The 12397-nt window shown below is 39.5% G+C and overlaps 1 protein-coding gene and 1 long non-coding RNA gene across 4 annotated transcripts in view; one reads left to right on the top strand and one right to left on the bottom strand.

Moving 5' to 3' along the window:
- Window positions 1–6133, bottom strand: part of LOC141446650 (uncharacterized) — a 134017-nt gene extending 127884 nt beyond the window's left edge. Inside the window, exon 1 of one of the 2 annotated variants that reach the window (XR_012453808.1) lies at window positions 5995–6133. This is a non-coding gene — a long non-coding RNA (uncharacterized lncRNA). The remainder of the gene's footprint in view (window positions 1–5994) is intronic. The other variant, XR_012453807.1, reaches the window with a different exon arrangement.
- The window catches only part of LOC141446644 (uncharacterized), a 134468-nt gene continuing 128098 nt past the window's right edge, over window positions 6028–12397 (top strand). Inside the window, exon 1 of one of the 2 annotated variants that reach the window (XM_074113247.1) lies at window positions 6028–6166. The gene's annotated coding sequence lies outside the window, so the exon portion shown is untranslated. The remainder of the gene's footprint in view (window positions 6167–12397) is intronic. The other variant, XM_074113245.1, reaches the window with a different exon arrangement.

The raw sequence follows: 12397 nt of genomic DNA, 5'->3' as shown, positions 1-12397 counted from the left end.
CTAGTACTAAAGGGTGGTGACCCGTCTTGCGAAAAAAACTAGATATTTGCATCTCTGTTATTGTGCATGCCACCCCCTCTTTGTAGCATTTCGGCACTTGAATGTAATTGGTGCTTCTTCTTTGGGCAACTCTTCTCCCACGTCCGAGGACAATATACTGTGGGGGGACCTTCCTAGAGACCCTCTCACTTCCTTCTGTCTTGCCTGGCGGCGCAACAACAAGTAGATCTAGAGCTACTCGGCCACCCTCTATACAGATTTAAGGGGGTGTTAAAGTTAACTGTGACCCACTGGAGGGATAGCCCCAATAGCCCCACACAACGTGTCCTCATTCTCTAAATTTACTTGGCCCGTCCTAAATAGATAAAAAAAAAGAAATAGTTCGTTAAAAAACTGACGGAGAAATCTTTTTATGGATGCAACGGTCGGTGTATTCTAGGTGTACTCTCTCTATTCAGCAGAACTAGTGATGAACCTGCTGCAACAGGTTGTCTCGGCCCAGACTCCAATTGTCCCTTCATGGTCCATTCATGGCAATATTGCCCAATTTTCTATCTTCAACGTATCTTTATTTGGATCTAAAAACCTGCTACGAACACTCATTTTTCTCTTTTGGCACAATTACAACAGTTCTATTTAATTTTCAAAACATTTTGAAAACATCATAAGGTTGGTCACCGTGTTTGAGATGTATGGGAAAGATTTATGACTGAGTTCACATCAACAGTGAGGGGGCCCCTGAATTTTCCGTCATTCTCTCGCTCTGCTACATTTTGTCAGCTTATTACTTGATCCTTTTCTTGTCTCCCGTTTCGTTGCTTGTTTTCTGATTGCAAAGCCTACTCAGTTCCATTTCTTGCGCACAAGTAAAAAGCAAACACCTTTGACAAAACTATAAATCACTTTGAGGAGCTGTTTCAGCAATTTAGTTATACTAAAGAGATGAATTCCTTGAAGTTTTCCGATTTAGAACAGGAAGTGGCCAAAGTGAATCTCTTGTTAAGAGAAACTAAAAAAACTCAAGGTCTGAAAGAGATGGTTACAATCGGAGCAGATATTTTTCGCCCAACATACACAAGTATGGAAAAAGTTTTAAGGTGTCGTGAGTGTGCATAAATGTGAGGATAATTAGGCTAGACTGCCAGGAGGGTCCTGGGGGATACCAGGAGAGTCCTGGGGGCGCCTGTGTTTGCCTTCTCACCGCCTGATTAAGCTTCGTCCTGATGCCTTGAATTTAATTTGAATTTTTTTTTTGCCCCCTCCCATGAATATTCAATTTTTGGCTTCTGTTTGCTTTCCCTTATTTTCAGAATTGTGGGCTCCAACAGAACTTAAATCCCAAAAATAAAACCAGGGTTTCTTGAGGTTAAAGCTATTATAGCTTTTAGAGGCAAATTTTTGAGAAAAACATTGAGATTTCGAAAAACCCTGCAACTGTTTGGGCACATCCGGTACTCAGATTCGGCCCACAGGAAGGCAAACTTTACGCGCCTGATTTATTTGTGAATAATTTTAGGAAACTAGCAATTAGCGAGAGGTGGCGCCACTGTGGACGGTGCCGGCAAGAAGAACAGCTGTAGCGGACCGTGTCCTCCAGGGTGATCGCACAATGCAACATTCATCATCGAGAACTTCCTCTGTTGCCACAAGTGGCTTTGATTCGCCGGCCCTTCTTCGCACCGCCATTTTGTTATCAGTTCTAGAGATTGTAGAGATTTGACCAAAGTAATGGCTTTGCAGTGGGTGGCCTAACCACTCCTTCGCCTCCCCCCCCCCCTAAAATTGCCTGAATTCCAAGTTTTCTGATAGAATCTTTCAAGTAAATGTTGTGGTTGCTAAATTTAAAGATAATAATTGGAGAAACCCTCTCTAGGCGCTACAGTAGCCGAGTGGTTAAGAGACTAGACCCGCAATACTAAGATGTATTGTTGGTTTAGTAGGTTCGATTCCCGGTCTTTAGGCCTTGGATTTTATTTAATGGTTTAATAAAAGAAATTTACAGTAAAGTATGTTTGTTAGTCGCCACCGTCCGCGACACCTAATTGGTAGTTGGATGTAAAGCCCGCCTGAAAAAATTAGAGAAACCATTTAAACTGGAAAATCTACTCAATGAAATGGAGTTCCAAAGGAATGGTGCTGGCGCGGTCCACAGTCTCACAAACTGCTCGAAACAAGAATTTCATTCATTTTCTTTTAATTAAAGATTAGAGTATCTTTAGTATTCTTAGATCAGGCAAAGGAGAATGATAAAATCATACTCTCTTCGACTTTGAATTTTCTAAAGAAAATACTGTGATAAAAGAGAAAAAAATTAGTGGAAACTGTATTTATTGTTAAATCGTCAGCTGGCTGGTAATTGTATTCTTTTCCGCCAAAACTTAATAAAAGTATGGAGGACTGTTAATATACGTATGTAGAGATTGGTGCTCAGTTTGCAAGACGAGCCAATCAGACTGACTGATCCTTGGGCTGTCAGTCAGACCTAATGATACTCAGCAGTATTGATGAAGTTGTCGCTAAATCATAACTTCTTCTGAGTTCCTTCAATATTACTGTACATGCCAAAGGATACAAAATAGATTGACAGTGTGCGGTCTTGCTCACGGTTACTGAATCACCATGCCACAGATTGATTGATTCACCCAATCAGATTCTGAATTCGGCACAAATGGCGCCTACAAGGATTCTGTTAGTATTCATTATTAGTTATGGCCGATTTTCGACAGAGTACTCTTACGTTTTATAGGAGACGTAAGACTATATTAGGCGACAGGTTCAACAAGGAATATCTGCACAATTGCATCAGTTCCGCTATGAGCTGTCGGTGGGTGGGGTGTGGGGGGTAGAATTGCAGCTGATTGAGAGAGAGAGAGAGAGAGGTGGTTACATTTACACAAAAAAAAATAAATTGCCTCTTAACATTTCATTTTTTGTTTTTTGCTCTTTTTTGGGGGGGGGCGAGATCTGACAGGCGAACATTCTGCTGTGACAGTCTGTCTCGTTCCTTGTATTATGTGCCTAGTGAAATGATTTAGCAGAGTGGAAATATTTAAACATGGCAGAGAGGCCCGCCACTGTAGTGGACACGCCACTGTAGAGTGGCTAATATGTGGAATATGCCGCGCGCATTGGCAGACCACCGATACATACAGACTTGCCATCTCTCATCAACTAGCAAACAAAAAAGTGATAAAATAATATCACACACAAACCTGAAGTCAAAGGTAACTTTATTGTTATCTCCGCTTGTGAAGCAAAAACATATCTGGTATTTAATCCTTAGTTTTTAAAATAGAAAAAAAGTTTATTATAAAAACTACGAGGAAGTGGGTGGGTCTATTTATTTTTATTTTGTCAATCGATTGTAGTCTGTGGAGGAATAGGACAAGTTAGAAGACATCGCTCAAGTGTAGCGTCTAAGCGGTGACCTCACAGGGTAGTCCAGCAAGATTTATCCTCCATAGAACTCAGATTACAACTCAATCTCGTCAATTACTTTACGCAGCTTCGGGCTGATTGGGTTTGATTCCCTATACGAAGCCCAATCTGTGTAGCTGACCTTAGGACTCACTCAGACTTGGACTCGGCGTATCAGTTTTTATTTAAACTTTTTTGCAGGAATAATTGATTTTAGCAGGATTCTGGAGGAACTGTGACGTCTCTCATGGTTACTGACTCACCCCTTCATAAGAAGAAATATTGTTATTTTATTGCAAATTTTTAAAAATTGTCGAACAACTATTCAGTAAAAAGTCCAAGTTTCAAGTAAATTCAATCACATGTACTGCGGCAAGTTCCTGCTGGTGAACACAGCAAAATTTTTTTGTTTAGATTTATTGCCTGCGTGTGAGTGAGTGTTTGCGTTACTGGAGCGCCAGCCAGTCTGTGCCGTAGTGTGGAGTGAATGGTCTGGAGTTATGAATGGGAAGAGCTAAGTGCACGTTGTAACTGAGTACTCGGCAGTCTGCAGAGATAATGGAGTCTGCACGCCGCCAAGTGTGTGAGTCCGCCACAGCCGTCCACTGACTGTACAGACACACCTAGCGTTTGCTTAATATAATGGCATCAATCTCTGTTAATTCTCTCATTTCTCTGGCCCACTGCTTTCTCAGCAGCCAGCCGAAGAAGAGAAAGTGTGAGAATTGCACAGCGAGGAGATTTCTATACCGTAACAGAGTTGTCATTGAGTCATTGAGGTGTTTTGCCAGTCAGTTCCTCCCCAGTACTACAGACCTGTTCAAAGTGGGCTAACAAGGAATCGATTTAAACAAAATATATCGAATCCATGTTCCAAAGAACCTCTTGGAAAAGCTAAAAATATTTAGAGACCTATTTTCTGTAGTCTCAAAATAGTGGGCTATTTACTATCCTAAATTAAAGCCCAATGGGTCAATGCCAATTAATTGGCAGTAGAGAATGAGGAATAACGATGTCTAGCGGCAGCTTCCTTAAGACTGTTGTTCCGTAGATAGATATTATTCTAAATTAGTGAAAAGTTCTAATTTCAGCCATTACAGCGATAGAAAAAATTATCTCTGTTTTCTGCAATTAATTAGTGAAATTTAAATTTTTACTCTAAGTAAGAATACAAAAAAAAAGTGTTATAAATTTAGTAGGTTGTTAAATTCAGTATTTTTGTCAAGCGTCTAGTTGTAATTTTACAGTACTTTTTGTACATTACAGAAATTTTAGGCAACACTGTTCTGTAACCTAATAGAAACCTTCCATACTAGTATAACTTTACAGTGCGGTCATTATTTACAGGTCTTATTGATGGAATATTATTAAGTCCAAGACGAATTAAGCTGGCCTTATGCCTTTACTAGCGAGGAAAACTCCAGAGAACCACTCCAAGATGTCCTACAGTGGAGAGGACAGAATGTTTGCTTCTTCTTCTAGTTGGCGGAAGTGTTGTGTCTATTTATTGTCACCAATTTCTCACAGGAAACATAATTTTGAAGATTCCTTAATCTATAATTATTTTTCTGTAATTGTCGGTAATTTGTGTTTGAACTGAAAACTGCGATATGTGCAAATTTTTTATTTCGCCTAAATGCGATTGGTCAAAGTAGGTCATTCGGCAGGAATCGATTTTGCATCTTATACTGAAATTATTCCATAACTACTGCAACGATTTTTGTAAAGTAACTAATATATCGATGGACACGCTGAAGATCGGTTACGCTTGTTAGAAAGCTTTTCCCTTGCCAATGTTTCTTAAGCAGTTCTGTCTTTCTCTTTATGGAATAGTCGTGTCGGATTATAGAGAGCTCCGTTACGACTATTTGGCGGAAAGAGAAAGTCTGCGACTGTTAGGCCGCCTTTCTTCTGGCCCTGAAAATCGTGCGAAAATCGAATCTAGTTCGATGGCAATTCTTGAGCTGGGGAAGAAAAGGAGTGAGAGTAATAAAATTAAAAGTAGGAGTGTTTACTAGAAGGAAGCACGCAGGGAGAGAAGTGGTGCGAGTGGAGAGGGGGCGCTCTAGGAGGGGGGCGCGACAAAGAGGGCTGCAGGAGTGAGACGGCGTGGCCGGGTGAGGGGCCGAGCTAATATTGTGAAGAAGTGAGCAGGATAGAGGGGAGGGCCTTGCGAATTTTCGGCAAAGTGGTCTTGCAGGTGGAGGGGATAGACCGGTCCAAAGCGGTCTTCAATAGTCCTCTAACTGCATATTGGCCCGCTCCCTAAAACGCATCTCGTCCGTCTTCTACACCCATTTCTTAGTGAAGCATTCGCAGATCTTGCTGCCACCACACGGCCTCTAACACTTTAATTATTTCCTTTTTTATTTTTTTGTTTTCTTTAGTTAAATGTACTTTGGGCCGACCAGACGCTACTTCCAGCATTGTCCGAGCTTACAGCGTCTTATCGTGCAACACCTAGTTCATTCTCTAAAAGACTTGATCAACATTTCTAAAGACTTTTACCACTAGTCAACAATTATATATAGTGATAAAGACTAAACTCAATCTTAATATTAATAAAGTAAAACTGACCAATTAACAAGTGTTTATCGCTGAAGACTGAGAAGAAGACGTGCGTCCAAGACCGCACTCGGACTTCTTCAGATCGAAGGCTGAAGCAGCACCTCCAACCTGGACTACACGGCGGCTGCACTCAGCTTCTGGGCGAAGCATCAGCCCCCGACGCATACCACACCTTATCGCAGTAAGTGACTCTCCTTATCTAACATTTACTCCTTATCATCCAGTTTATCTGATAAGTTATCATTCATTATAGTACAGTCTCAACCAGAACTAGATCAGCGTGGTGTTGGCAGCGCTAACCACTTTCCGCTCAACCTCAAGACTTCCTAAAACTTAGAGTTGTTACTAAATGTTTGTTTGGGGCGGAATGATTAAACAATCGCGATTGGTCTTCATTTCAGTGAACGGGAAGCAAAAAAGATAACGCACAAGCGATTTAAAGTCTTAATTCAGTCATTGATTTCCATTTTGAGGCAAATATACTTATTTCTCGGAAGTATAACTTAGGCGGTTACACCGCACAATTAGTGAAATGGCACGTTAAGTCCCACTAGAACTGTCTTAAAGGAATTCTTTGAGGAAAAAGGTTTGAACCAACAGTTAGCGCTTTCCAGAAGGAAAATCTTTAAAGGCCACATTTAGAAAATCGGCCAGAACACTTTCTGTAACGTTTACAATTTATTTAAATATTATTTTTGGTTTTCTGGAAATTAGGGGGAACGATTTGGTGAAGACACTTCCTGCTGCTTGCTCGGAATGTTTGCCATTGGTTTGATCCTTTATTAATTAAGTGATTGGACCGGATATTGTAGTACAATAGGATGACACTACAGAGGAATACTGAACCAACTTCCAGAAATCACATTAATCGAAACATCCTGGAAACATTTTCAAATAAAGTTGTGGATCTACAAGTGTACAGAGTATCGCAAAAATCGATCGAGAATATTCCTACCCAAAACTGGCAAATTGATTCCATGAAACCCCAGGGTAACCCTAAACTAACCATCAAATTGTAACGTACCGCCCATTTACGGCTTTAACTTGTGGTCGGCCACTTCAGACCAATTAGCGAAGCTCTCACTAATTCTGGTATCTCATTCGGCAAAGTCGCGCCTCTAGCCCATCCCATTACTACATTTCCACGAAAGAAAATTATTTTAAAAGAATTTTTAAAAAAATTATTACAGTGCGGTGATGACAATAGTTCCGTTGATTTTGGCCAAAAGTGGAATTGTCGGGACCATAAGCTAGAAAGCAGATTTCATTCAGGAGTTTTTCGTTGTCTTCAACTGCATATTAGGAAATCAAATTCTAAAAACAATTCTTTCTTTTGGATAACATGAGCGGACTCCAGAAGGTCCCATTTTCACAGTTTGAACGATGCCCCAACTACTATGAGTAAATGGAAGTACAATATTCTCGGCACAGGACTTCCTCTGGCTCCAATCTAGAGAGTGCCTAAATCTAAGAATAATTGCGGGATTGAATGATTGCGCAGATCCTCTTGAAAGCAAAAAAAATTCCTTCTATAAGATCCGTATTTCGTCTTACTCTAATTTTACTTCTGACTCTTTGGAAAATGGCATTGCGGGAAATTTACATTATTCTTCCAAATTGGATTTTTTCTTATAAATATATTATAAACAAAAATTCAGGTGTTTTGTTACAATTGATTGGATAACAGTCAATAAATCGATATTTTTTTGTAACTATGATAATTTGTTAAATTAGAAGAGCAGAACAAATGAAGCGGCACATTAGAGGCATGCTTAACTTCTGTATAAAGTTTCTTTTTCAAGTAAAAATACGGCAGCTTTTCCGGACAGTTCATTTTGACCGTAAACTCCTTATTGGGATCTGAATTGTGCCAAAACCAGATGTTATTGGTCATGCAACATTCGCTAAAATATTTCTATGTTGGATTCTCTTTCCGTTATCCACGAATGTCTTCAGCGTTTTAGACGTAAAAACACTTCAGTCTGAAATGTAGCACCTCCAAGTACTCTGTTGTACGCTATCGCAAGTTTCAATTCTTCCTTTTTCAGGCCTAAAAAGTATTTAGGTTTTAGCTAAATTTCGAATTTTAAAATTCAGCTAGAAATGCAACTTCTTTGAGATTATCTAAGCCAGAAGCGACTGACAATAATCTTTCAAATCTATTTTCGATTAACCCTCAAGTTTCTACCAATTTACTGAATCGATTTATCACTTTTATTTCATTTTTCCGCGACGAAACTACAACTAAACTGAGGGACAGTTCCATAAACCAACTTCATGGGCTGAGTGAAAACCCAAAACGGGTATTTCCGGTGTATATTACAGCGGAAACCTTACCACAAATACAGCACTTCCCGTCCGCAGCAGTATGTTCACCAGCCCCAGGCTGATCGGGTGAAAACAGATCGGAGTCGCAGGTCTTGAATACGGGTCTCGTGTCCCACGAGAATTACTATATTTCCACAATACAAATTATAGTAATCATCTACCATAAACAGTAAGTTGGCGCTCTTCACTCACCGACAACACCTGTACTGTCGGTCCTGAACGGTACTGAACACATTTGTCCTCACATCTTGTCGTTTTGTCTTCAATAACCGCAACAGAAGCACTCCGTCTTTCTGTTTTGTCGATGGTAACAGTTAGCTGCTCTCTCCGATTCATTCAAGTACTTCAGCGGAAGTAAGGGCAAGCGCCTCAAACTTTTTGAAATGAAGAATTCATCAGTAAATACTTGCTTGAAGAGTCGCAATATTGAAGAAATGAAAATTGTAGTCAGTATCTTGAGATAGATACTAAGAAAAGATTCTAGGTGTTGCTAATATCAATAAGATAATATCAAAATATTGATTGTATAAAGCGTTAGAATTATATAAATATCCGATAAGTTTAAGCTGAACAAACTGCCGTTCCAGGTTGAAAGTAAACAAGCTTAGTATTCAAAGTTATAACCTAAAATCTGAGAGTGAATTCAGTTTGTGTTCTTTGCTCAGTGAATATTTCTCTTTACTTCTATTTTTGTCTCGGAGTTTCTCCAAGTTTGATTGTCAAGTACCCAGAGTTCAAGACAGCAACAGTTTTAAAGTTGCTGGCTGCGACCACTACTCCAAATTTGGGTATTTCTTTGTTCGAATACAGACTGCACCAAAATCCATGTAATGTGCAATGTGCTAAAAAAATGGCCTGCATTCTGAGATTTGCAGTAGCAACGTTTTTTTTTTCTTTCTCTTACCACTGACAACAGGGCGTTTTGCATTTATGCAGATGTTCCATTTAGAAAAATTACTTTGATCAATGCTACTTTTGGACGCATTTTCGGCCTACAAATAGGCTTATTTTTTTGGGGTGTTATTGTTAACCACTTCCATGTCATTATCTTTAGTGAAGCATTTTTATGAAAGAGTTATCAAAGCTAAATATGTACGTAAGTAGTTAACATCTTCATAAACATGAGGTACTGTATCTTCTGATTAAGAGTAACAGTCTGTTATGAGGAACGAAGATCTTTAATGGAGCTCAAGTTTCAGAGTATAAGGAAAGAAAACTAAAGAATTTTGTCCGTAATCGCCAAAAATGGGCGATTTAGTGTAGCTAGTTCAAATTTGCAATCATTGATTTGTTTGCCCAATTCTATACGCGCTCTGAGTGAGTTTTCAATTTTTACATTAATTACCCCCAAAACAAAAATGTAAATTTAAAAGATTACTAAATTTAGAAATAGTAAACACAAGAACTTATTCAAAGTAATGAGTTTAAAAATATTACAGGCATCCCTGTTTAGAACCTTCCCTAGAGAACAAACCTTCTTATATTTTGGCTAACCTAACATGCAGTATGTTGCATCTTCATTTGATGGCGAAGGATATTTTATGAAAATGAGTGCAAAGTGAAAAACTAATAGATAATTAACAGTAAAAAATAATAATATACTACTTGATAGTTATTAACCTACGAATAGGAAACCAGTCAACAAGATTATGTGCGATTGCCATTTAAGGAAAATCGTACAATATATGTAAATTAAAACGAAATTTAGTGATTTGCCATCTGTTTCTTAATTTCGAGTTTAACCGATAATGTTTAATCCATCCTATCCATCTGCTTTTAACCTAAGATTTAGAGTTTACCTTCTGAATTAGTTAAAAAAGTTTTACAAAAACTTTAAGGTTGATTTCGTCTTCATACGGCCGCACTTTTACTTTAAAATTATTAATTTTTCCGTTTAAAAAACCCGTTGATCTGCGCGTGAAATTACGCTGTTTGTACCTAAAAAGACCATTCTATTACTCTAGACGAGCCAACATTAAATTACCTAGAAGCAAGTGAGATGTGTGGTACTTCTGTCGCACAGATATACTGGCGTAAGAAAATTGTAGGAACGAAGTTGTTTCTCCACAAAAATTCAGCTTGAGTAGTTGCGATATTATTATCAACAGTACTTTAACATAACTTTCCGCCCTTTTTACATGTGTTTAAAAATTAATAACGTATTCGACCTAACATAGTTGAGATGGGGAATTGTCACTCTACTCAGTTCGTACTTCTTCAGTTCATTAGAGATCTGCTCCAAAATGGTTGTGCTGGAGCCCCTGCAATATTATTACTTCTATTTGCGACGAATCGCAGGGAAACTCAATTTTCAGCTCTCCACCAAAGTGCCGTTTCCGTTACATTCTCTAAAGTTCGAGAAAATTCAGGTGTTCGAATTGCGGTAAGAGGCAGTCGTGTTAGTGTTTATATCAGCTGATTAATATTATTTTCTTATTAATACAAAGTACCTCTTAATATAAAGTGAAGTGATAGTCTATTTTTTCAGGCGGAACTTAGGTGTCGCGGACGGTGGGGCGGGCGGAAGTTCATGCTTCACAATTAACATTTTACCAATTAAATAAGAAGCAAGAACACGCTGGATTCGAACTGGGATCTCCCACTCGCTAGACCAATGTTATAACCACTACACCAAACTCGCCTACACCTCTTAATTATATATAGTGCTAATCTAATTACCACATAATTATACTGTGTTATTATTTTAGATTATATATAAAGGGCTTCTCACTCGAACAGGTTAGTTATCCATGAGTCAAGTCTGCCAATCTTTGTTTTTTTTTGAGTTGGCGAGCTGGTACGTCCAAAATTCGAACTTTTCATCTTCTCACTGGCTAAAGACAATTCTGGTCATGTTCAACACGATCGACTTGAGCGCCACCACGAATTCCTCACTTTATGGGAATAAGTTCCCTCGGGTGAACCATGTGGTTGATGAATGCCAATGAACATTTAGCCAACTCAGATCATGGCTTCCGATGCAGGACTTTACTCTCGATTGAGTGCTGATTGAGTAGATGGTCATTTTAGAAGAGCTATTAGATTCTCTTCAGCGCCCCTTGTGGAGGCGTGCAATGGTGACGATTTCAGACGACCTAATAAATACACCCTCTACTTTCATATTTGGTGCAGATCGTCTAGTTGCCCGACCCGTCCTGCCCTGATTATTGCTGTATTGGTCTGGCTGCAGTTGGCATAATATCTAGCAGCCGATGTAAGGGACTTGGTGTACATCTGTTTCCGCCATATTGCAGCCATATTAATTGCGACGCAGCACCCGCACATTCACAATGCGACCGACTGTTCGTATTGTTTTAACAGTTGAACTGGCCTGCAGCTTTACTCCTTGTTGTTTGTGAAGAACGTGTTCGGCGCGTGATGACAGAGTATACGCCGTCTGTCGGTTTGTCCGCAGGCTTCAACCTCTTCGCTAATCACCTCCGTTCAGCCTTTATTACCTTCATTCAGCGCGGATTAACAAATTAAAATCCAATTTTGTTTTCATTAAGGGGCATTTAGTCGGAAAGAAAATCTGCATTTTGAATTGTGCAGCGCAGCTGTGATCAGGTTGCGACCGAACTGAGTGGAGAGGAATTCCGGCAATGGCGGATTACCTGAAATTTCTTGGGTGTGTCTGAGAAGTACGAGAAGGGTTTGTAAAGGAAGAAGGGAACTGCACTTTCTTTGGATTGATTATCGTTTTACTGCCCTAATTTCCCTAATTAATGAGAAGGTTGTCTCCATTAGCAAGTGACTGTACCCGACGAAGTTGATAGAGGGTCAATGTTAGGAACTTCATTTCTGTTTAAGGTGTAAACTTCAGGCGCATCCTGGAGATTTATTAAGCTCCAGCCGTCAGTGGTAGAAATGTCCTCGCATTCATTGATATGGACAATGTCCAAAACCACTGGCTTAGGATCAGCTGACAGCACTGTCGTACTCTTGTTCATTTGGGCAAACGATTTGTTAGCTGTATGTGGGCAAACCTGGTTAAAGGAAGTGAACTAATTTCAGACTAGGTGCAGACACTAGCCACCTCGGCTGCCTTCCTTATATTTGGCGAGAACAATGTCACCTGTGGCCG

The sequence above is a fragment of the Rhodnius prolixus genome, unplaced genomic scaffold (assembly GCF_049639745.1).
Source record: "Rhodnius prolixus isolate KJV_2025 unplaced genomic scaffold, Rpr scaffold_7, whole genome shotgun sequence".
Classification (NCBI taxonomy): Eukaryota; Metazoa; Arthropoda; class Insecta; order Hemiptera; family Reduviidae; genus Rhodnius; species Rhodnius prolixus.
Note: the sequence above shows the minus strand (reverse complement) of the source record. Positions and strands in the feature narration are given on the sequence as shown.